Below are 26,510 nucleotides of genomic sequence, written 5' to 3'. Positions count from 1 at the left end.
TAGGCTCCAGAAAATGGAATTAAATAAACACAGAAAAACAGAAGCTCTAACCACACACCAAGAGCATGACATTATTGCTAGCTGCTTGTGGAGATGGTAGCCTTATACAAATTAACCCATTCATGAGTGTCATATACTCCCAAGTTATGGCTCAGACTATGTGGACTAATTAGGAGTTGTCATAAATATAAAGGGAAGGGTAAACAACTTTAAAATCCATCCTGGCCAGAGGTAAAACCCTTTCACCTGTAAAGGGTTAAGAAGCTAGAATAACCTCGCTGGCACCTGACCAAAATGACCAATGAGGAGACAAGATACTTTCAAAGCTGGAGGCGGGGGAGTAACAAAGGTTCTCTCTGTCTGTGTGATGCTTTTGCCGGGAACAGAACAGGAATGGAGTCTTAGAATTTAGTAAGTAATCTAGCTAGATATGTGTTAGATTCTGTTTTGTTTAAATGGCTGATAAAATAGCTGTGCTGAATGGAATGTATATTCCTGTTTTTGTGTCTTTTTGTAACTTAAGGTTTTGCCTAGATGGATTCTCTATGTTCTGAATCTGATTACCCTGCAAGGTATTTACCATCCTGATTTTACAGAGGTGATTCTTTTACTTTTTCCTCTATTAAAATTCTTCTTTTAAGAACCTGATTGCTTTTTTCATTGTTCTTAAGATCCAAGGCTTTGGGTCTCTGTTGACCTGTACAAATTGGTGAGGATTTTTATCAAGCCTTCCCCAGGAAAGGGGGTGTAGGGTTTGGGGAGGATTTTTGGGGGAAAGCCGTTTCCAAGTGGGCTCTTTCCCTGTTATATATCTGTTAGACACTTGGTGGTGGCAGCAATAAAGTCCAAGGACTAAAGGTAAAATAGTTTGTACCTTGGGGAAGTTTTAACCTAAGCTGGTAAAAATAAGCTTAGGAGGTTTTCATGCAGGTCCCCACATCTGTACCCTAGAGTTCAGAGTTGGGAAGGAACCTTGACAGGAGTCATCTAAATTTTCTTGACTCAGTGAAATCTTGGTGGGGAAGAGTGGGTGAATTAAGTAGGTTGAGAAAAATAGCAGAGCTCACCAATATTCAGCAGGGAAAGAAATCATCTCTGCTACCAACAGAAAACAGGTCAGAGGGTTTTTTAATTGCACTGAAATTACTATCCAGGTGAAATAGCATCACTAAGTCATCTCTGGCACCAAGAAAGAGGCAATTTAAATAAATCACGGTAGGCTGTAATTTCAGAATAAACTCACTGCCTACTCCTGTGTGGTGAATAAAGCATTCTATTAGGCATGGTCAAGTAATGGAGCATTCATATCCAGAGGGTTTTATAAATTGGCTTTTAAAATTCTTTAGCAATATTTTAAATTACTGCATGTTGCCCATTGTGTAAAACAAAAAAATACAGCCAGGCAGTGAAGAATTTCTGCCTTCAAGAGCAGAAATACCATATTACTGACTCCAAATACTCCAATTCTTCTCCAGATTGTCATTTGCTAACAAGATGTACAACAGAAGCAGGAACAGGCTGCTCAGCTGGGCTATCTGGAACACTTTTGTCACTTTGTCTGTCATGGCTATACTTAGCAAGTAAACACGGGCTGGCTGCAGAAAATGTACTATCCTTCTAGTAAGCAAATCCTTCTAACTGTAGCTGGGGAATCAAGCCTGCTATTTGACAGTTTATGTCTTGCATCTATGAAAGTTAAAATGTAAAAAGGCAGAGGGAGAAAAAACTTCTTTAAATAAATGTATCAATTGACATTCCTTTGGCTTGCATCCCTCAAAACTAGATATGCCAAGATCTGAATATGAAGAAGGATATTTTTCACTCAGAACAAACTAGAGGTGTTAACATAGCAGCACAGTTGCTTATCCATGTGTGACAGAGCTTCCTCTCTGCCTTGGTGGGTCCTGCACTTCTGTTTAGCGATGGGCTGGGATATTCCTCTTTTCCTTCAGGATTTTCCCCACATCCCTGGGTTTACTGTCCACACCCTGCTGTAGCAGGATTCCTCCCAGCCTCCCTGATGGCCTACCAGTCTCTGGTAGCCCATCCAGGCGTGGTGGCAACAGACCAGCCACCTGGTTCAGTCTCTCCCTTCTGGTGGGGTCTCTTCCCTGAGACCTCCGGAGCCCGGAAGGGCCGGCCGCCCTGTTGGACAGGGATTCTTCAGACAGAAGGTCTTCGTACACCAATTAAATGTCAGCTAGGTAGTGAGCACATTGCTGATGATGATGTCACAGACTCACTGATGCCATTGGCTTCCGCCAACTGAGACTGCCTAGCAGCAATACACCATTCCAGACCTGGGAAATCAGAGGAGCAGGTTACCCCTTGGGAAGTTAGCCGTGAGCCATCCCTTTGACTTGACTAGTGTTTGAATAAAGACGAAAGGCCTAACGCTGAAGATGAAGATGAGATGAAGTCAGAAATATTCCCATTGACTCCAGTGGGCTTTAGGTTAGAACGTAAGAAAGAGATGAAGGGTATTTATCACTTAGATACAAGCCATGTCTTTTTATTAGAGCTGGTCAGAAAATAGGGTGTTCTGCAGAAAAATTTACAAAAACGAAAAAAAATCCCCAGCCACAGCCTCTGCCCTGGGAGCAGGGAGGAAGGGGGACTGCCACATGAGCTGTGTGCTACCCAAGGATCTCCCTTACCTTCTTTTGGGTAGGTAAGGCAGATTTAGGGCAGCTTTGCACAAGTGGAGTAGTGCAAAGCTGAGCTAACACAAGGGGTGATTCTGTTTGGATGCACAAGTAAAATATCAGCCAAGTGGCCATGGCAACCTTAACTGTATTGTTTGTGAGGTTTGCTATGGAGTTCATCACCATCCTGATGATGCAACAGTTCTGCTGATATCATTGGCTTTTGCTAATTGCTGCTGTCTAGCAGCAGCAAAACATCCCAGACTCTGTGAACCACAGGAACAGGGGATGTCTTGAGAGCCTCTCTGTTAGTTTCCCGTTAGCTGAGTTTGGATGATGTGTGGGAGAAGGAGAAGTGAAGGAGATTTAACACGCAGGAACATAATATCACAGATGTGGTGGATCACAAGTGACAAAGTAATTTCAACAGTTCAGAAGTTTGGATGAATGTTTTTCTTCCCTCCTTGATAGATTTTTTTCTAGCTGGTATGTCATTTTGCTGGTTTTACAATTCCTATGAATTTCAATGACTAGTGCAAATAATAGTACATACAGTCAGTGATAAGCACAGAAGGCTCTTTCTGTTCATTCTCTGAATAGTTTGTTAGGCGGACAGAGGAGACTCATTATATACTGTGTACTGAATGGGGTAACTCTCATCTGATGAGATGAAAGGTGAGGGAGCCACCACCTAACCTGACAGATCAGTCAGCTTAGCATTGGTGACACAAGTGGTGATGTGTCACAGCCAAATCTCCCACACATTTTAAAATTCATTTTCACATCGTTTTAAAATATAAGACCACATTTTGTCGTGCAATTCTGAGATGTAGAAATCTGTGTTTATACAGGTATTTGAGGCCTAATTATTTCCTAATTGGGACCGTGTAACAAAATGACCATGTCCACAGAGAGTTTGGGTTTGTTTGAACATTACAAAAATGTGATCAGAGTCAATACCCTAACATTAATCTAATGGATAATACTCTTGTTTCAGGGAAAGTCAATAGCTGTAGCAGGGGAGCGCATCCATAACCATACCACAAGAACCGTACTTCTCTGTCAGGGAATGTCATCCTGTATTATTTAGCCTGCAGCTTTATAATTGATGCACATGGAAAGGTTACAAAGACATCACTAAGCCAGCCAGGTCAGTCAGTATAGTCCTGGAAGGCAATAGTCCTTGCAACTTGATCACATACTGAAATAACGTATAAAAATCATACTATAAGTTAGGTGTATTACTGGACTTGGGTTTTTCAAAAGCACTCCATTTCCTGATCCAATATCCTTCTCTATGAAGAGTGCCGTGTCAGAAGAACATCTCCAAAGAATGGTCAGTTAGAATTTAAAATGCTAAGATGCATTTTATGTGATAGAGATATATGAAGTATTGCAATTGTACGTATATGTGTGGTTCAATTGACATCACTTAGATTGTGTAAAAGAAGTGACCATATTCATGGGAAGTGAGATGTTTCATTGTAGATTAAATTATTGCTCTCCCATAAATGAAACTACTAGTTTCACGGATGATACTCCTACCTCAGGGAAAGTCCGTGGTTCTAGCAGGGGAATGCAGCCAGAAGAATATCCCAAGTACAGTACTCCTCTTTTGGGGAATGTTGTTCTCCAAGATCCAGTTCACAGCTTTCAGTGTGATGCATGTGTATAGGGAACAATCTAAACTGCTGGATCAGTTAATATTACTCCAGTAACTGAAGTATTGATTTGTGTCACACCCTCACATATTTACATTCATTTTAGTATCAAAAATGATGTGACCATCTTTCTATACCAAAACAACGAGGAGTCTTGTGGCACCTTAAAGACTTACAAATGTATTAGAGCATAAGCTTTCGTGGGCTATGACCCACTTCTTGAGATATATGGAGACTAACATGGCTACCTCTCTGAAACTCTTTCTATACCAGTGGTTCTCAACCTGTGACCTGTGGGCCGCTTGCAGCCCAATCAGCACAGAGCTGTGACCCATGTGACATCCTCAGGGCCATACAGGTAGTATTGGATGTGGCCCACAAAGGTAAATAGGTTGAGAACCACTGTTCTATACTATAATCGTGGGATATGTAACGTTGTCTTTTATAGAGGTATCTGAGGCTCAATTAACTCCTTTAATTTAGACTATGTAATTATATGACCATGCCCACAGAGAGTTTATGTCTGTTTGAAGATTACAAACATGAGATCACAGTCAATATCTTAACATTAGTCTCATGAACGATACTCCTCCCTCGGGAAAAGTCAGTGTTTTTTGCAGAGGAACACATCCATAACAATACCCCAAGAACTTGTATTCCTCTATCAGGGAACACTGCACAGCTTTCCGTGTGTTCCTCCAAGACCCAGATTGGATTTTTCAGAGAGCTACAGAGAGACAGATCATAGGCATCTAAGCATCCAGATCATTCAGTATAATCCTGATAAGCCAAGTAACAATATTTATTGTATCCAGATTACCCTAAATGTTGGGATGGTTTGTCACTTTATTCCAGAAAGTATCTAGTCTCTCCATTGGAGTGTTTAAAACTACAAAGTTCCCTTTCTCTCTTGCAAATTATGTTTCCCCAACATTGAAGGCAGTTCTGGGTAAGGTGGTTTAAATACCATATTTCCAGGGTGGGGTGCTTCTTCTTAACTGTAGCTCCCCACTTCTTTGTAACAGCTCTGGAAGGACTTGAATTCTCTTGGTTACTTTCACCTGACTCAGTCACATAGTGTGGTCACATTTATCAGGCATTAGGTGCCATGCCAGCTATTTCATGACGTTCCATTTTGATTTCAGTGGAATTCCAATAGAATGTGGCAACACCAATGTTGGAATGCTGATTCATTTAACTCTTGCCACTCTCCTTCACATGCAACAGATGGCTTCAGCATAAAAACAGGACAAGACAAATCATCGTCCACTTTCCAAAAATGCTGTCCACATTTGTATTCCTGACCTTCATGGAAGAAACTTCCTGATAACCTCTTGGATTCCAGCTCCACCTTCTGCCATTGAAATGTCTGGTTTCTGGACCAGCTCAGCTCCTGAATGAACAGAGCTTCAGGACCACTATATTTACCTGCTGTTTAGGCTTTGTAACAATTCCACTGTTGAACCAGTGGAACTCCCAGATTGCCTTGCCTTCTGGACCACAACCATGGATGAATCACCTGAGCTCTGCCTCCTGTCTCTAGACAAGTTATGCATTTGGACAACATCATATCACTAGAGCTACTTAAGTTCTTGAGCCTTTTAGGAGCTCTCAGAAAAACTGTTTGAAGAGAGAGGTGGATATATTTCTAGAATTCTACTGTCAGCTTTATTACAAATACTCTTCAGTATTATAGAGCTTCAAGCCTCTGGGCTATTATTATATAAGCTAGTGCGCTCTGTCTTCCAATATCAGTAAACAACCAATTTAATCCCATCAGTGGTTTATAATTCCTCACACATACTGTCTATTACCTTGCCTTCTAGAAACATTTATAATGAAAGCTGGTTGTGAGGATATATAATTATGGTCTGTGGCAGGGGTAGTCAGTAGGTGGACTAAGAGCAAAATCCAGACCGCCAGATGCTTTTGAATGGATCCCAAAATCTTTTCATTTATTTATTATTTTTTATTATTATTATTATTATTTTCTCTGGGGTCTGGACCTTGACTATACCTTGACCAAGAAATTTGGACCTTGACAAACAATAATTGACTACCCCAGTCTGTGGTAAAACATTTTTCTATGGCTCGTAAGCTGCAGAAATTAAGTTTTATCTCCTGTATAAAACTATGATCTCTTGTGTTTTTACCCGCAACCTTGGGAATCACCTCACTGTGGTAATTGGGCTTTACTGCTGTTTAATTTCAGAAGCAGCAGGCTCAAAAACTCTTAGAACATGTTATATGGACAACGTGCCTATGTAGAATGTACACACCTCTGTGGTGTGCTTTAGCATAAAACTGAAAAATGAATATAAAGGATGTCCTTTTCCTTGAACAGCCAAGCAGAAATATGATAAGGCTTGCTGTTGGCCAAAATTCAAAGTTATAAGAACTGGCTTGCTTCAGCCAAGTCCAAACAATCAGTAATGTGTGGGTAATTTCAGCAATGTACCAGAGGGAAAAGTCACTTTCACTCTACTCCAGCTCTCCATCCTCCCCAGACCTCTCCCCAGAGATCTTTCTTCTCTGACTCTGCCTGCCTTTAGGGCCTGGTCCAGCTCCCATTGAAGTTAATGGGAGTCTTTCCAGTGACTTCAATATCAGCTGTGTCAGATCCATTGCATGGTGGGATATTTAATCAGTTCTCCAAGATGGCTCTGCCCTACAAATCCCTGCTCTCAAGGCAGGCAGCTGTAATTCTTCCTCTAGCTAGGGCAAGAAGTTAACCCTTCCTCTGCCATCCTCTGGACACACTCTATATACCTGTAAAACCTGAAAAAGTTAGAAGAGTGGTTGTAGTCACTCTACTGTATCAACTACAAAATGGGCATTTCCAACATAGAATTGTTAATTTAATCCAGAGATACATTCCAGTGAATCTTAGTTTTCCATAGGAAAAAAATGTCAGTTCTGATTAGCACCAAATGGAGAAGTTGAAATGTACCACATCAGAACTAGATACAGAGAGAGGGATTTTTCACTACATCGTAATTTTTAATTTCAGCCATATTGAGCCCAGAAGGGGAACAAAAATTATACTGTTATTTAAGTTATGAAAGATCCCACGTCACCTTAATGACAGCTCCGTACGCTGATTGAATAATTACGTATTTAATCATCCAGTCCTTGCCTGGCTTGACAAGAGGAACTGGATTGTACAATAAATTCAGATGGCTATTTCAGAGTGGGATAGAGAAAAGAGCTGGGGACCAGGAGAGAGAGTGCTCATGTCCTCTCAACTCACTTCCTTTTGTTATCAAAGCCTTCCCCACACTATTTGTCTGTTTTGTGTCTTTATTGTGTCCTGTCTGTCATGTAGATTGTGATTAGAGTTGCACAGAGAAAATTTAGTTTCATTCCGATTTGCAACAAAAACCAAAAATTTCAAAATTCTCCATAAAAGAGGTTGGAGCTCTGACTCCAGGGCAGCCCCTGAGCTGCCCTAAAGCTGCAGACCATGGAAACCTTGGTGTCCCCAGGGCTTCCGGACAGTCGCACTGGCTGGCTGCCCCAGAGCCACAGATTTGGAGGTAGTCAGTGGGCTAGGTGCCTGTGATGAGGCATCCACCCCACACGAGGCACAGCAGGTTAAGTGAGATCAATTAACCTGCAACTGGGGAAGAGGAACAGGTGGGACTGGCATAAAGCCAGGAAAGTGGCAGCAGAAAGGGGCTACAGAGTTAGGTAGTCTGCAGGCACTCCCGGGGAAGATGGAATTTGAGCTGATAAACCTAGAGAGTGGGGGAGGCCAGGAGATAAGAGCAGAGAAGCAGGAAGGAGTCTAGGGAAACAGCAACAGAGTCTGGGAGCAATCAGATGATAGTTGCTGGACATAAGGAACCCTTATGAACCTGGAGAAGTGGGTTGGCCCAGCTTCCCATATCAGCCACTGGGGAAGTGGCACAGACTGGAAAGAAAGGAAGACTGCCTGAAACAGCTGATCCAGTGGCACTCTGATACCCTGGAACGGGAGGACTGTACAGTAACCTGGCCAGAGGGCTATGTCACAAAGAGAGAGCACCTTGAGTCAAAGAGAAAGAGAGAGAGGCCGTAGGGAGTGCGGATGATTGGAAGAAGGGGGTGTCAGACCTGGAAAGAGCTTATCCCTAGAGCGGCCAGAGGGAGTGAATGGTGAGTGAACCTTGTGACGCTGCCCCAGAGCTGTGAACGCTGGAAGACCTGAGGCACCCAACTCTGAGACAGTGCACCTGGCTGGCTGTCTCAGGACCCTGGAAGCCTGAGGTGCCAAGGAACTGTGAGGCTGGCAGCTTGAGAGCTGACCCTCCCATGGTTTACAGACTTCTGCCTCTCCCTCACCCCACCAGGTGGGCTGCTAAGGAGTTGGGTAGGTGAGCTGGCAGGAAACCAGACAGGTTTCCAGCAGAAACCTTCTGGGAAGGCAGGCTTCCATCATTACCCTGCCTGCTTTTCATCAGACTTTCATCAAAATCGAAACATCTCCACGGAACTTCTCAATTTAGACAAATTGACACACTCGGCAGAAAGATGTTCCATTGGAGGAATTCTAACCATCTCTAATTATGAGCTCTCCAGGGTAAGAACAGTCATCCTTATTCTTCATCTGCACATAGTGCCTAACTAATTGGGGTTCTGATCCTGGGCTGGGGCTCCTAATACAAATAATACATAAATAATAAGACATGTTGCCTGTTTGCCAGTTCATGTCTGTCTTCAAAGCAAAACATGCATAAGGCTAAATTAAACCTTCCTAAATGTCAGCTTTCCCCTTGTTTAAAGTTCACAGATGAAGGACTGGATCCAGCAATATGATTAGGACATATCAAGAGGTGCTGAGCACCCTCAGCTTCCACTGACTTCAATAGTAACTTGCAAAAATACACTGCAGGGGCCAAGACTGGGTGGAGCTGGAGGCTTCATAGAACTTTTTTCCTCATTTTCAGTTTCTGTGATTCTATTAAAATCCACAATGAAACAGTTTTGCGAGGCTTCACGAGCCCCATCACAGGGATAAGATTTTATGGTGGCACATGTTAAAAATAACCAGGAGTAAGATCCTGTTCCCGTTTCTATAAAAGTTCTCTGGCTGATGATAAAAATGGGTAAATAATTTAACAAAATAATCTGATAGTACTAAATATGGTACAGAGTCATTTATATTTAAAGAGATCGCTTAGCTAGAGAGAATTCATGAGAGAGACAGGACTCTTAGTTAATAAAGAAAACATTTTCAGAATCATTAGCACAGTGCACACATTCGCCCCATGCCACCCCTTGCTCATACTGAGTAGTTCCTTACTTCCAGAGTAGTCCCATTGATTTCAATGGGGCTACTCACGGAATTAATTTTTACTCATTGTGAGCAAGGGGGGTGGAATCTGGCCCTACATAACTAGGGCCCAAACTGCATTTAATTACACAGGTGCAAGTCTGGCTGGAGGCAGGAGAGAAGTCAGGGGCCATTGCCATTAAGCTAGTGATCTGAACACAGGAATGAGTCATGATGCCTGAGCTCTGCCACTGATGCTCCCTGACACTCTAACACTGACTCCCCCTGTGGCCCTTGGCAGGTCACTGTTGACCAAATTTTCAAACATGCCCACTAATAATGCTTTTGGGTACTGACCTTGGGGCCCTGACAGCCTGATTTTCAGAGGCGCTGACCACTTGGAGCTCCCATTGACTTTCAGTGGAGTCCTGGATGCTCAGCCCATCTAAAAACCAGGGCCCACCTGTCTTGAGTTGGAAATCCAAACATTGGGGCACACACAATTAGTGGGCACTTTTGAAAATGTTGGCCTTAACCTCCCTGCCTCAGTTTCCCCACCTTAACTACAATGCAGGAATGTTCTGCGAATTAATTTAAAATGTTTGGAAACATTTAAAAAATGTAAAGTATTATTTCAGTTCCAATTAGTAATAATATGTATATTCTTTCACGTGGTTAGTGTATCCCTATATTCCTCATTCTTAACCCTAGGGGGGAAATATGTAAATAAAACCAAAATTGTGTTTTATGTCTGCTGTAATCCATCCTGTATAATTTTAAGATGTTTCAAACTTTAATGCATTATTTAATAGGCTTTCATGTCCTTATTTCATTAGACAAACTGCTTCTATAATTAAAGCTATAAATATGGGATTTTGGGGTTCTGGGCAGCTTGTAGAAATGTTTGATAGAGAACATTTCCTACTGCTATAATTTTTCTAACATGGTTGACAAAGAGATGGTCTTTAAATATGCATCACCAAAACAAGGCTATAGCTAGCTTGCTTGAGGCAGCACTGCCGTTGGAATGAGCGGGTGCTCTGATAGCACGGTCTGATGTGGTCATCTGTGTTGTGACAAAGCTGTCAAAACAGCAGTTAAGAATATGGAAAGAATTAGTAAGTTAGCTCGGAGCAGAGTGAGAGGAAGTGACCTTTGATTTTATGCTGCCAGTTATGCAAGCCATAACTGAACTCAAGTTACAGAAAATACAGAATGTCTACATTGGAGGCAACGGCCACGGAGCTCTTTAGTGCAGCTGGCTTTTGGGGATGTTTTGGTAGGAGATAGATAGGTCTATGTATATAAATGGGCATATTTTATGTTGATATGCGGCATTTCCACACCCATAATAACTGCCTGTCAAAATAATTAATACATTGAAGAACCAGAGAAACATGCAAAAATAGTGCCTCTGTAGCATACCATACCCTGCCCTATTTTAGGGTCTGAGCCAGAGCCCACTGAAATCAATGGGAGTCTTTCCAGTGACTTCAGCTGGCTTTGGATCAAACCAATGAGGTTGAACTAGATGGAAATAAAAAGAGAGCTCTCCTGCGCTCTGCCCACAAACCGATCTCCATCCATCTGAGATGCTACAACAGGGGTGGCCAACCTGGGGCTCCGGAGCCACATGCGGCTCTTCAGAAGTTAACACGCGGCTCCTTGTCTAGGCACCGACTCCGGGGCTGGAGCGACAGGCGCCAACTTTCCAATGTGCTGGGGGGTGCTCACTGCTCAACCCCTGGCTCTGCCACAGGCCCTGCCCCCACTCCACCCCTTCTGGCCCCCTCCCGAGCCTGCAGTGCCCTCGCTCCTCCCCCTCCCACTCGCCCCAGAGCCTCCTGCACGCCACGAAACAGCTGATCAGGAGGTGTGGGGAGGGAGGGGGAGGCGCTGATTGGCGGGGCTGCCAGTGGGTGGGAAGCGCTGGAAGCAGGGGGTGGGAGGGGAGCTGATGGGAGGGGCTGCTGACACATTACTGTGGCTCTCTGCCAATGTACATTGGTAAATTCTGGCTCCTTCTCAGGGTGGCCACCCCTGTGCTACAAGATGCCACTTAACAGAGGATTGTACAGCTCTTTGTAAGAGCTTTCCCTTCGTTTCTTGTGTGCTTTGATCAGTGCTGAAAGAGTTAACATGGTCAACATTTACAGTATGATAACTATGTTTCAGAATTAAAGAAGCAGCACGCACCTCTTAGATATTGTTTCAGGCCGTCTGCAGACTCAGGCATCATTATACCAGTTTATGCTCAGTTCACATGTTAACTCTTTGCATTCATAAAAGCTTACAGACAACGTTTTAAATGAAATCTTGGATTCTGGGGCACAAGATGGCAGTTTCAAATAAGGTACCGGCTCAGTGAACTGTTGCGAACTGTCTTATCTTCACCGCACCAAAGACCATGGTGTCTCGATGTATGGGTTTGCAAAATCACTGAGTCTCATGCAAAGCCCATTGAAATCATCTTTCCATTGACTCCAATGAGCTTTGGATTAGGTCCAATGCACGTTGCTGTAAAATTATTAGAAGCCCTCCTTTCACCATTGTTCAGCCTTTTATGTCCCATCTAAAATTTTTCCTCGTCTATTTTTACATTTGTTACTCATTTTTCAAGAGAAATGCAAAGAACAAACAAAACCAATGCAGAAAAGAAGACCTTTAAATTAATGTAATGAACATATTACTGATCTGAGGATGAAGGACTGCAAGTATACAAGTGTTTTGCTTTATCACTTTTGTTTCAGGGATTTCCCGCCTGCCCCCTCCACACACACCCTCTTTTTCTTTAATCTGGACACAGGAAAGGTCTTTTGCATGACCATTAATTCCGAGTGTACTAGTTACAAATGCAGACTCTAATCCTGGGTCTCCATGCAAAAACAACAGTCCACCTGCACACAATGAATTGCAGGATTGGGGCCATAATCTAAAAGATAGGTTTCAGAGTAGCAGCCGTGTTAGTCTGTATTTGCAAAAAGAAAAGGAATACTAGTGGAATTAATTAATAGAGACTGGGAATGGATGTGTCATTACACAAAGTAAAACTATTTTCCCATGTTTATTTCCCCTCCTCCCCCCCCCCCACAGCTCCTCCCACGTTCCTGTTAACTGCTGGAAATGGCCCACCTTGATTATTTTGCCATTCTGGAGGTGACACAGTTATTTCCTCCGGCAGAACTGTGTTTTACCACTTAATCACCCATCCTGAGTACACTGGCGGTATGTTAGATTTTCACATAGATGCATCCATACCCATTTCTTGGTGTTTGCTGGACGATGTAATTTCTGCACTAATTCCAGGATACAGACTTTTGGAGAAGGGCAGATATTTACATTTAGAAATATAGACTGACCTTTGTATGTATTGTTCCAGTATTTTGTAACTTGTTGGGGGGGAAAAATTGATGTGGGACCGGTGAGCTGATGGTTGGTGGCAACTGCAGTATTTAGTAAATTTAGCTAAACCTTCAGTAGGTATTCTAACGTCCAGCTGAATCTGTTTTAGATTTTGTTCCAGAAAATTTAGAGAGATAATGAATTGAATGTATCCAACAGTCTGCCTTTTCTTCCTAATAGTCTTCTTGTAGTGAGAGATCAGGGTTGCCAACTCTTGAGATTTTACGGCAAGTCTTGTGCTATTTGGTCTTTTTATTCTAAAGCCCCACCCTCCTGAAACCAAGAGAATGTACAAGAAACTCAGCTTTCATTTTAAAAAGCTACATTTCTAGCCCTGCTGATTGAGGAGAAAAGCTTGAAAAGATGAACGCAGTGCATCCTAAAGGCTCACAAACCAGAAGGCAAATAAAAGAGTCTAAATTTATTACTTTTTAAAAAATGCACATTGTTGAATGCCTGGGATTGGCAACACTGCCTCCTTCTCTTGTTGTTTTCTTTGCATCTTCAGTGTTTAGGTGGGCCTCCTCTGAAACGTGCCAAGCAGCTCACCCCCCATGAAATCTGGTCTTTTGTGTGCTTTTACCTTATACTATACAGATTTCACAGGAGAGACCAGTGTTTCTGAAATTGGGGGTCCTGACCCAAAAGGGAGTTATAGGGGGGTCACAAGGTTATCTGGGGGGGGGGGTCACAGTGTTACCATCCTTACTTCTGCACTACCTTCAGAGCTGGGTGCTGGAGAGCAGCGACTGTTGGCCGGGCACCCGGCTCTGAAGGCAGCACCACGCCACCCTACTTCTGCAAGACCAGACCACGCCACCCTACTTCTGCGCTGCTGCCTTCAGAGCTGGGCAGCTGGAGAATGGCGGCTGCTGTCTGAGGGCCCAGCTCTGCAGGCAGCAGCACAGAAGTCAGGGTGGCGATCCCGTACCAGGCCGTCCTGACTTCTGCGCTGCTGCTGGTGGCGGCTCTACCTTCAGAGCAGGGTTCCCGGCCAGCAGCCACCGCTCTCCAGCTGCCCAGCCCTGAAGGCAGCGCCGCCGACAGCAGTGCAGAAGCCAGGGTAGCAGCACCGCAACCCCCTCTACAATAATCTTGTGAACCCCCCTCCAACTCCCTTTTGGGTCAGGACCCCTACAACTACAACATCATGAAGTTTCAGATTTAAATAGCTGAAATCATGAAATGTACAATTTTTAAAATCCTATGACCATCAAATTGAAATGGCCTGTGAATTTGGTAGGGCACTAGACGTAATCAGTTCATTTATTCTATCTGGTAATAAGAGAAGGAGGAGAAAACTCACAAGGTATCGCAGCCAAGGCATCTAAAAGGAATACTGATGGCTACATTAGTGCTTGCTTGGCTTCAGAGACATAGGGAAAATTTGGTATCACAGGCCTGTGCTATACAGAAGGTCAGACTAGACAATCACAATGGACCCTTTTGGCCTTGGAATCTATGAAGGTTGACCTAATGCAGGTTCAAATGGGAAAGGATCCCATATGTTCCTCATTTCTGCAGACATAGAATTTGCAATGGAATTCTTCCCTTGCTATAGAATGTGTGTCAGAATCTAAGCTTCCTTTTAATATTTATCCCGGCAGTTCTAAAAAAAATCCAAATTCCATAAAAAACCCCAACAACACACAAACACAAAAATAACAAGGAGTTCAGTGGCACCTTAAAGACTAACAGTTTTATTTGGACATAAGCTTTCGTGGGTAAATATGCCTGCATCTGTAATTTTCATTCCATGCATCTGAAGAAGTGGGGTTTTTACCCACGAAAGCTTATGCCCAGATAAATCTGTTAGTCTTTAAGGTGCCACCGAACTCCTCGTTGTTTTTGTGGATACAGACTAACACGGCTACCCCTCTGATACAAACACAAAATTCACACTGGAGTTCACTCCACACACATATTAATTAGTAGCTTGAATCTGACTCAAATTCCCCCTGGCAGGTTTATAAAAAAGGATTCAGAACAAAGAAGAAACATGGAGGACCAAATCCATATTCTGACCCATTTTTAAACATCAACACAAATCTTTCACAAAACAAAAGTCACCTCTATCTAACAAGTACACAAAAAAGTAGAGCTCCTTCAAAACGATCGTCGCTCGATTGTGCTTTTTTATTATTTTCCAACCATTTTTAACATATCAAGATACCCTGTGACACTGAAAATTCTGATGCAACCTTAGCTATGGCCTTACAACTGCTCCTCCATCAGCAGCTTTATCTGGTTTTTGAAAATCTTATTTGGTTTTTGGGGTAGTTCACAAGGCACTTTCTTTAGGATTTTTGGATAGAAGAGACGACTACGTATTAGACATGCAAACATGTATTTAGATAGAAAGACAAGATTTTTAAAAATGGGAAGCTCAAGTCAGGCTCCTAAATATACACTGTGGCACCTAAGTGCCCTGGTTGTCAAGAGCGCTGAGCACCCACCAGCTCCCATTGGAGCCTGACTTTAAGTGCTTTTTGGTGTGTGTTTAACTCTTGGCGACACATATATATATTGTGTGTGTGTGTGTATATATATACACACACACACAAAATCTGTAAACCTCTGTTAAGTCACAATGTGATCACAAAGTGTGGACTTTGTTAGGAATTCCATCGGAAGCTGTGACTATAACATTAGCTCTCTCCATAGCGAAGTGTTAGAATCATGAGATGTAACATCAAATTGTGGGACTAATACACTTTATGCCAAATTTCACCAGCCAATCACAACCCATCCCATCCCACATCCTCCTCACCGCCTGACTTTTCTTTATACGCATTGTGTTTAGGCTGCAAGCCATTTGGTCAATGACCTTGTCGGCTTTCCTGTCTCTCGAGCACCTAGTTGGTGGTGGAAATAACTAACTAGTAATAATTATAGGTAAGGCTGCGAGTCTGTCACGGAGGTCATGAATTCCGTGACTTTCCAGGACCTCTGGGACTTCTACAGCAGCAGTGTGGCTGACCCCGGGCCCACCGTACCTGCCACTGCTCGGGCAGCTCCAGGCAGCTGGACCCAGTGGACACCGCAGCAGCAGCCCCCTTCCCCTGGAGCAGCCCCGGGGCCCCGGGCAGTCCCCTCCCCACAGAGCAGCTGGGGCACCTCAGGCAGTCCCCCTTCCCCTGGAGCAGCCGGGCTGCCCACTCCTCCTGGAGCAGCAGTGGGGCCCTGGGCCACCCCCACAGAGCTGCAGCAGTGCCCTGGAGGCCCCCAGAGCACCTAAGGTTCAGTCAGGAGTATTTATAGTAGAAGTCATGGACAGGTCATGGGACTGTGCTTTTTGTTTATTGCCTGTGACCTGTCCCCGACTTTTACTAAAAATACCCATGATTAAAACATAGCCTTAATTATTAGACATTTTGGGTAAAACTTTCAAAGGAGCTTAAGTGATTTACAACCCTAAGGCCCATTTCAAGGGTGGCTTAGGTACAAGGATGACTATTATGGGGTCACCTCCTCATGGCATCAAGTGACCCTGCAGCACACCTGCCTCAGTTTCCCCTCTCCAGCATCTTCCATCTCTCCCAAGGGCCTCCATGGCTCAGCCCTGCAGCTGGGTCACTTTCAGAGTTCAGTCCCCTTTCCGGCTACTCCAAGTCCAAAATAAACACCATCCTTGACAACAGTCCCAAGTTAACATAATAAAAATTTCTTCTGCCCCTCCTGGTCTTCAGTCACACTCTACTTTAAACCAGTGTTTCTTACCATTTATCAGCATGCTGGCTCTCAGGCCTTTTCCTCCACTGGGACCTTTCCTTATTCCGGAGTCAGGTTATAGCTCCCCTGTCTCCCGCGGACTGGGAAAAGTCAACCATCACTTCCTCCTGTCCCTCAGTTGCCTGTTCTTCATTCCCAATCCCAGAGCTCCTGCCCTGGAGCCTAGCCTTTGTTCCAGGACCCACTACAAATGCCAGCTCCGCTCCTGTAGCTTTCCCTCAGGTCCCCCTCTGCTGGGCTTCCTCCCTTTTTAAGTCCTACAGCTATAACAGGTGTGGCAGGGTGGGACTAACTGTACAGGGCTCACTAGCCCAGGCTTCCAAGCTCCTAAAGGGATAAGCCACCTTGTTACAGAAACAATGGGGCTTATGCTCCATGGTCACTTGGGCACCTTTGAAAATGTTATCTCTTAGGCCTGGTCTACACTGCGGGGGCGGGGGGGGGAAGTGTCTAAGTTACGCAACTTCAGCTACAAAAATAGCGTAGCGGACGTCGACGTACTTAGAGCTACTTACCGTGGTGTCTCCACTGCGGTAGATCAACTGCTGCAGCTCCCCCATCGACTCTGCCTACACTTCTTGCTCCGGTGCAGTACCAGAGTTGACGGGAGAGCGCTTGGCAGTCGATTTATTGCGTCTTCAGTAGATGCGATAAATCGACCCCCGGTGGATCGATCGCTCCGCCGTAAGTGTAGACATGCCGAATGTCAGAGAAATTAAGATAATTACAAAGAAGAAAGTGTCAGACTTTCATCCTACCTCTGTCAAACTAAGAGGCAGGATGTGTACTCACAATACAGACATGCGGCAGAGCTCAGGTAGGAAAGAAGTGAGACCAAAATGGCACCTGAGAGATAATCAGGGCAGGTAAGTAAAACAAAAATAAGGATTATATGTAGTTTCAGCTTTTCTAAATATTAATTTATCAAGCCTTGACATATAGCAGAAGAAGACTGGAAAAATTATCATCATGGCAACAGAAAGCTTGCTAAACTAACCTGTCCAGCATTACTGGAAATGTTAGACATTTTACAACATACATTCTATTCAGTATCGGTTTTCATACTTCTCTCATCTGGGTAGTATATGAGCCCCTCTGGTAGTGCATTAACCAACGTAATTCCATATCTGTCAAGTGTTGTTTGTTCTCCCATCTTCTCCTGAGAGGGAGAAATGTGTATCTAATGTTATAGCTTGTAGCAAATTAGGTAGCTCAAGCAACAAGGCAAGACAAAATTGTCTAAAAATCCCACAAAGGTAATGCAGCCAAAGCCCTGCTACAACAGCAGTTTCCTACCCTAGAGCAGGCAACTGTCAGCAAACGAACACTTTGGGCTTGTCTATACTGGCAAGTTTCTGTGCAGTAAAGCAGCTTTCTGCGGTGTAACTCCCAAGGTGTACACACTGCCAAGCCACTTTGTGCGCAGAAACTCCTCAGTTGCAGCCTTGCAAAAATCCACCTCGAGGAGAGTTGTAAACCTTACAGAGCAGAGGCTCCGGCGCTGTATTGGCAGTGTAAACACATTACAGCACAGAAAGCAGTCAATTAGCCTCTGAAAATGTCCCATAATCCCTCAAGTGGCTGCTCTGCTCATTGTTTTGAATTAGGCTAGCTGCCCTGGAGACATGCACCCCTCCGCTTTCAAAGCTCTGTTTCTGACAGTCCTTGCATGCTGTGCTGATCTGCTCTGGGACACAAAGCAAACCATTAATGTGGAATGCCCGTGCTGTTGAACACAGAGGCCGAGGTGTGTGCGTGTTGGTTGCTTCCTGCCGCTGTCTGAACTAACATGACAGCATGCTGACACACTCTGTGTCCTCCAAAACACACACTCTCTCTTCCCCCATCCATACACACACACACTCTCTGTTACACACTCTCCCCACCTCCACTTCAAGTTGAAAAGCAGCTGGCAATGTAGTAGGATGCCCATGGAACAATGGGATTGGGAAACCTGCATCATGTGATGCTGTGCCTGCCCCATGAGGCATTGCAAACCCTTCCCAAAGCACCCTGCGGCCAATTGCACAGTGGGATAGCTACCACAATGCACTGCTCTCTTTGTCGTTACAAGAGCTGCTAACATGGATGCGCTCCACAGTCACAAGGAGTACAGTGTGGACACGCAACAGTGGTTTAATTCTAGCTCGTTAATAAAAGTGGTATTATTGGATTAAAGTAATAACTAATTAATACATTTCTGTTATGGGAAAATGTGACAAAGAATGATTCCAGAACAGACCCCGGATTTGGCCTGACCATTATAAAGAAATATGTCTCTCAGCCAGCCTGCTGAGTCTGTGCTAATTGAAACATGCCTATCAGTTTACACGGTCTGTGTTAATTGTAGGAGAACATCCCAAGACAGAAAGTCTGTTCTAAAGTGATAAGATAACCATTAAGGACAGCTGTTGTTTACAACTTTGTTTTCTGGAGCTCAGGAATAAGATTTGTTAAACACTCCCGCCCCCCCGCTTGCATTCCTATCTTGCTTGTTTATATGTAACAAGTACTATGAATGGGCTTATTGAAGTCTGTCATGCCCCAATTATTTTAGAATGGTTATGTTCAAGAATGAATAGGTAATAAAATGTAAATGTAATAAGAAAATATGTTAAGTGAAATAGTGTGTGATTGCAGATGTATGTTTGGATGAGTAATAAAAGATTGAGGTGCCAGCCTTAAAATAAGAAAAACAACTATTCAGGACCATTTGGCCGAAGAATGTGCTGGGTGAGATGGCCCAATAACCCTGAGGGCACACCAGAATCTATCCACAATCGCCCCAAGGACAGGCGAGGCTGAAGAACTGAAGAACAATATAACAACAAGCTTGTCACTGCTGTGCCATCTGCGTGATGGATTATCACTTCAAACATGAGAACAGCATGACAAGGCAAACCCCATAAATTTGTATGAGGATGAATCCCTATTAAGATGGATCCTGAAGACTGAGGACTTTGGGTCTGGATTTGCAACCAACTTCCAGGAGCATCGGATGCGCATCTGACAAGGCCCTGCTCGATCCTCGTGTTCATGCCACCTAGGCAGTGACTTGGCAGAAGCAACCCCTAGGCTGGTAACTATAACAACAACCTTGCAGAACTTGTGTGTGTGTGAATGGAATGTTATAGCTATAACTGATTGTTTACTCTGATTCTTTCTGTATTCACAATAAACATGGCATATTGCCTTATCCCCTGAATAAAATCCTATTGGTTTTTATTTTCTAAGTGTAACATTATAACTCGTTGCACAGAAACTTGCCACTGCAGACACACCCTTTGTTTCAGTTTCTATTCCTGAGCCTCTTTCTAATCACGGCCACCTGCAACCCAATTTGTGGAGGAAGGGGCAGCCCAGCATGCACACACTAGTTCAAATTGGCAAAAAGGGATATATATTCAAAATCAAAAGAAGTGAGTTATGAGACCCTGGTGAACCGATCAGATTGTTACATTTGTTGTAAAATGTCTACCATGTCCAGATAGGACTAGGTCAGTTAGAACAAAATAATGACTTCAAAAACAAATAATTAAAAAATGTCATAGAACTAAGAGAAAAGAGACAGGATACAAGCAAAAGAAGGAATGTGGACTGTGTAAAGTTGTACCACCCAAGCTTTAAATAATATCAGTAACTATGCAGTACAAATTTACATCCAGCAAACACAGATGTAACGTGAAATATTTAAACTAAGGCTGTTTGAAAATGTTTTGTCAAAACCGTTTTTTTTACAGAAAATTGGGGTTTTTACTAACTTGGTGTTTTTCACAAGTGTCTGTTTTATTCAGAAAATGTTGATTTTTCATCAAAAGCCAAATGTCCGAAAACCAAGTATCTCGGTTTGGTTCTTCCACAATGGTAATGCATGTCAGCTGTAGTTTGGCATGTCCCCATTCTCCTGTGAGCCAAGCTCCACAAGTGGACTACATCTCCCCTGATACATCAAGGCCAAGGACTTCTCATAATGATATCACCTCCCCCTACCCCCTTATGAGAAGAAGTCGTGGTGCATCATGGGAGATATAGTCTGGCCATGAAGCCTGGCCCATAGAAGAGTTCCCATGAAGAACTACAACAGCATTTCCAAAGCAAAATATTTCAGTTTTCAGCTAAAATATTTCAGGGATTTTTTTGTTGTTTGGTGAAAAAACAATCAAACTTTTCCACGGAAAATTTTGACAAAATTTGTGTTTTGTTTTTCCATCAAAATTTTCCATGGATTAAAAAAACCCAACCTATTTCCCAACCAGCTCTAAATTTAAACAAATGGATAAACAGTTTGACAAAGGAAGACAGTGGCCCACATTGTGGAGTTGCAAAAGGTCTGGGCAGTTATCAAGAAGACATCCTGGGATTACACAACACTTACGATGGTATGGAAGTTTGGCAATCCTCTGAAACTTTCATGAGAGAGCAGAGTGTGACGCATGGCCAGAAACAGTTAAGCATCCTGCAGAATAAATGATCCAAAGTCAACCATTAGAGACATATTAGAAAAGTATGTGAATGGTAATTAGGACCACTCCATGCTAGATAGGCTAGAACTTTGAAATGCAAACCTGTATTGTTAGAGAATTGAAGGTGATACTAATTGTATCGTGTTAGATGTTAGCCATATAAACAGAGAGTTCCTGTCTGTCACTATAGTTATTGATTCAGAGGTCAAAAGGAAATATTAACATTTAAATGAACTGTTTTAGAGTAGCAGCTGTGTTAGTCTGTATCCGCAAAAAGAAAAGGAGTACTTGTGGCACCTTAGAGACTAACAAATTTATTTGAGCATACGCTTTCATGAGCTACAACTCACTTCATCGGATGCATGCAGTGGAAAATACAGTGGGGAGATTTTATATACACAGAGAACATGAAACAATGGGTGTTACCATAGACACTGTAACAATAGTGATCAGATAAGGTGAGCTATTACCAGTAGGAGAGAAAAAAAACTCCAATGAGAGACTGCTGGATTGGAATTAATTTGCAAACTGGACACTATTACATTAGGCTTGAATAAAGACTGGGAGTGGATGTGTCATTACACAAAGTAAAACTATTTCCCCATGTTTGTTTTCCCTCCCCCTACTGTTCCTCACACGTTCTTGTCAACTGCTGGAAATGGCCCACCTTGATTATCACTACAAAAGGTTTTTTTTCTCTCCTGCTGGTAATAGCTCACCTTACCTGATCACTCTCTTTACAGTGTGTATAGTAACACCCATTGTTTCATGTTCTCTGTGTATATAAAATTTCCCCACTGTATTTTCCACTGCATGCATCTGATGAAGTGAGCTGTAGCTCACGAAAGCTTATGCTCAAATAAATTTGTTAGTCTCTAAGGTGCCACAAGTACTCCTTTTATTTAAATGAATTGCAACCATAGTAATATCACTGTAGTCATCTCTCTTTGAAATGTATAGCATATCACCTGAGAATGGTAGAAAACGGGCAATTGACTTATGTTAATCCATATAGCTAATTACTAGTGATGCTTAGGAAATAGGTGTATTTCAAAGTCCCCATAATTGCCTATTGTTCTCCTGAGGACTCCAAGCTGTCAAAGAAGACTTGGAACTCTATAAGAATGTCTGGGGTCCTGATCCTTTTCATCTCAGACCTGCTTGATGCTTCATGCAGGGGAAGAGTAAGTCATAAGATTGAGATCTCCAATCCTAACCTGGAATCACCATGAATATAAACATTGGACTATAACCTATGAACTATTTCTGAAAGAACTCTTTGCAACTACAAAGCTCACCATCTCTACTATGAATCTGAATCTCAAGAAAACTGTACTCATGTCTGTATGTATACTGATCTTTTAACCAATGCTCTATCTTTTCTTTTTTAATAAATTTTAGTTTAGTTAATAAGAATTCGCTGTAAGTGTGTATTTGGGTAAGATGTGGAATATTCATTAACCTGGGAGGTAATGAATCTGATCCTTTGGGATTGGTAGAACTTTCCTATATGATGAATAAGATTTTCAGTAATCCTCATCATATTTGACTTGGGTGTCTGGGTGGAGGCCTAAGGCTGGGTTGCTTTAAGGGAACTGTGTTGTTGGCTTCTGGGTGACCAGTGAGGTATTACAGAAGCTGTTTTGTGCTGGCATGGTAAATCTAAGTATTGGAATACCAGCTTTGGGGATTGTCTGCCCCATTCTTTGCAGTTCACCCAGAGTAACTCCAGTGTGGTCCCCTGGTCACAGTAACCTTCATGAGAGCAGAGCATGCATGACTCACTCTGTAACACAGCAGTGATCTTAGACTGACAGGGAGTGCCCCTTGCACACATGATAGTGGGGCCCTTATTCTTAAAGGGGACATGGATAGAGAACAGTCTTATAGTTATATAAAATTACATACCTCCTGGGGCCGAATCAAAATTGTAAATCCAAATGACACCCCTTCATCCTAAACTTTGGGAAATTTTGGATCTGACCTTTGCATCAGGGGCTAATTTCTATTTAAAAATGGAAAGGTACTAGGGGGAAATTGCAAGGCAGAATATGCTAAATAGAAAAAGAAGAATGGAGATCTTTTTCAAGCTTTTAAGAAGGCTTTAAAAATGGAGAGTCCAAAAATAAACAAATAAATAAATACATTAAAAAACTTTGAGCTTCATGATACTGTCCTTTTGGAATCCCCAAGATAATTAATGTGCCACACTTGCAAAGATGTGCCGTATAAGAGAGTAGGATTTCTGCTATGGCATTTCATAAGTGATGTACACTGAATAATAAAGTCTAAACTGAGAGAGTGTTAAACGGATGAAATGTTAAAATAATTCTTGATAACCATACTTACCACTTACAGAATTCTTTACATCCACAAAGCACTGTATGAACATTAACTCATTATGGAAGGTATAAAAATATATATGAAAATATGCTGACTTTGGCTGCAACATTATCCTGACCTCACACTCAATAAAACAGGTACAGTATGTTGCAACAACTCAAAAATGACAGCTTTCTAGAACAAACTGAAAAATATGGTGGTGTTAAAGAGACACACTGGCGAATCTAAAACCCATAAACATCTGTCATGGAAAACTTGTAAGTCTATGTTCAATTGTATCCATAACTTAGGATATTAGATTCTAATCTCTTAAACAAGGGTTTCCACCACCAGTTAAGCATGCGACTACTTAGTCTTGATTAGTCAGGGCAAAGTTGTAACTACAGTGCTTTAAATGTTCAGCAAAGTCCGTTGATGGCAGCATATTGCTTTAATACTTTTATCTTTAACTCTGAACCAGAGAAATGTGACGCAGCCCCTCAGAATAGCTAGTTTTCTCTCATAGCAGGGGCTGAAAGGATGACATGGACAGTAAAAATGATTAATTATTAAATTTAGTAAAATAACTTAGTATTTAAGTAAACTTAAATTTAGTAAAATAATTTATGTAAAATAACAAACTGGGAGCACGAAAGAGCTGAATTAGAAATGATGTAGAGCAGGGAGTTTACCATGGGGATTTATTTGGATGTTGGACATTTCTTAGTCTCTGTTTTGGCTGAACTTTTACTATGTTCAAGTCAACAGATTCTCTAACCATCCAGTAGGCTAACTCCTGCCTTCTGTTGCTCTGGTACCAAGGTTACAGAGTGAGGAAAATAAGTAGAGAACCTCTCCTCATCACAACATGAGAGTGTGTTAAGAAGTGGGTCCTGCTTTCGTATCACATCCACAAGGCTGTAGTTTGTGCATTCAGGAGCGAGTATGACTCTCACTAACTATTCGTGTGTATGGCCTAGAGGATAAAGCAGCATCTCTGCTCCCCTTGATGAACTGGCCAGGACATGATTTGGTCCTGTAATATATTTGTACAATATTATTGCCCCAATGCTAGTCCTTAAACAGGTTAAGCCCAACATTTTAAATTGCAACCCATGCTAATTCTTAAATGGAAATGAAACAGCAAGTATGAAAACTAACCAGCTGTAGTACATGATACTATCAACTACTCCTTTTTCATTTCTTGGGGAAATCAGAGGAGACTTGACTACGTTTTTCTGCACCTTAGGAAGGGAATGCAATGACAGACTGAAACAGCTTTAAAATCACCTGGCCTCTGACCACAGTGCATATAATAGTGAACTTATATGGGTACTTTTTCTCCCACCAGTGGACCCCTCGACACTTTAATTAATATACATAAAATAAGTTTGATATCTGGGAGCGGAGGGGAGAAACAGCTGCTTAGCAGCATACAGAAGCTCTACATAAGAGTCTGGGACAGATACTGAAGAATTCTACGGTATCCAGCTGAAACTAAAAGGATATGATTATCTGTATTACTGTGACAACCAAGGGCGCCAACCAGGATCAGGGCCACTGAGTTGGATACAAAGTGCAAGCACATAGTAAAAGGTGGTCCCCACCTTTAATAGCTTACAAATATCATATGCAAATATCATTACGCAAGTCAGAATTAGGATACAGGTTTTGCACCTCTACATTTACAAAAGTATAATTGGACCTTTGATGACCATATGGTCAATACTTTTGTTTTCTATTTCATTGACGGCACCTCCAAATGTGCCTCCTATCATGATTCTGGGCCATTGGTTCACTAACAATTTAGGCCCTGATTCAACAAAACCCTTAAGGTGGCACTAAGCATTCTCTCTTTAAGTGCTTGGCTAGTTGGTTTTTGCTCACATGCTTGGGATCTGATAGTCATATGTGGGATCAGGAAGGAATTTTTCACCATGCCAGAGCGGTAGAGTATTTTGGGTGTTTTTACCTTCCTCTGTAGTGTGTGGGAGCAGATCACTTGCCAGGATTATCTGGGTATGTCTCACTGAACCAATTACCTGCCATTGCAGAGGCCTTGAGCACTGGTGTACCTCACCCAGTCCTACTCTCTTCTTGTGGCACATAATAGTCTAGTCTCCTATGGGTTGTAACACTTTGGTCTCATTTTGGTTGTTGGGTTTAGTGTGTGGGTACTAGGTACTGTTGGTGGCCTGTGATATACAAATCAGAATAAAATGATCTAGTGTTCCATTCTAGCCTTAAACTCTGTAACACATGCCTAACCTTCTGCACATGCTTAAGTGCAGTAATGAATTTGGGGCCATAAGAAGGAGTACCACCTACTGAACCAAACCACTGTTTTCTGCAATGTTCTTTAAAAGCTTGCTATCTGTTTATTGATCCAACCTGACACAGTTTAGTTTGTAAGACCCTACAAGAGCACATCTTCTTAGTGAGGTATGGCAGCAGGGAGTATAAAGATATTTAATCAGTATAACCAGATAAAAGATATAAAATTCTGTTGTTTACCAGAAAAACGAAGTATTTATGCACGAGGTGCTTTTGGTTCATCTATTTCCATGGTCAGTTCTAGTTTGATCTACAGGATTGCAGAGTAATACCAAGTGGTCCTACCCAAGATGGAAGGCTACATAAAATTGTAACACCTCTAAAACATTGCTCTAGCTCATTAAATTAAGGTTCTCAAGCTGTGGTCTATGGGCCACTGGTGGCCTGTGGAGAACTGGCTGGTGGTCTGCAGGGAGCTGGCAGGTCATAGGGGGCTGGTACTCCTAATCTCTAAATGCATTTTAGCAGCTGAAAACACCTAGAATATATATTAAATGCTATCCTAAAAATATTATCTTTCAATGTAAGCAATTGCTGTCATTAACCCAAGAGCTTGGGGTAAAATCCTGTTTCCACTGAAGTCAATGGTAAAACTCCCTTTGACTTCAATGGGGCCAGGATGTCACTAATTATGAGACTATGAATGTCCACATCAATTATGACTGGGCCAGCCATGAGACAAGAGGTTGTCTAGGAA

At 42.5% G+C, this 26,510-nt stretch overlaps 1 long non-coding RNA gene across 2 annotated transcripts in view; it reads left to right on the top strand.

Annotated features, from left to right (window-relative positions):
* LOC144272179 (uncharacterized) overlaps window positions 1-22,573 on the top strand; it is a 38,450-nt gene extending 15,877 nt beyond the window's left edge. The window contains exons 2-3 of one of the 2 annotated variants that reach the window (XR_013347502.1): window positions 19,335-19,773; window positions 22,243-22,573. This is a non-coding gene — a long non-coding RNA (uncharacterized LOC144272179). Of the gene's footprint in view, window positions 1-15,547; window positions 19,774-22,242 lie in introns of those variants that run through there. The other variant, XR_013347501.1, reaches the window with a different exon arrangement.
* The last annotated feature ends 3,937 nt before the right edge of the window (window positions 22,574-26,510 follow it).

This window comes from Eretmochelys imbricata, chromosome 11 (genome assembly GCF_965152235.1).
Source record: "Eretmochelys imbricata isolate rEreImb1 chromosome 11, rEreImb1.hap1, whole genome shotgun sequence".
Classification (NCBI taxonomy): Eukaryota; Metazoa; Chordata; order Testudines; family Cheloniidae; genus Eretmochelys; species Eretmochelys imbricata.
The sequence above is the reverse complement of the archived record's forward strand: the minus strand, read 5'-3'. Positions and strand labels throughout refer to the sequence as shown.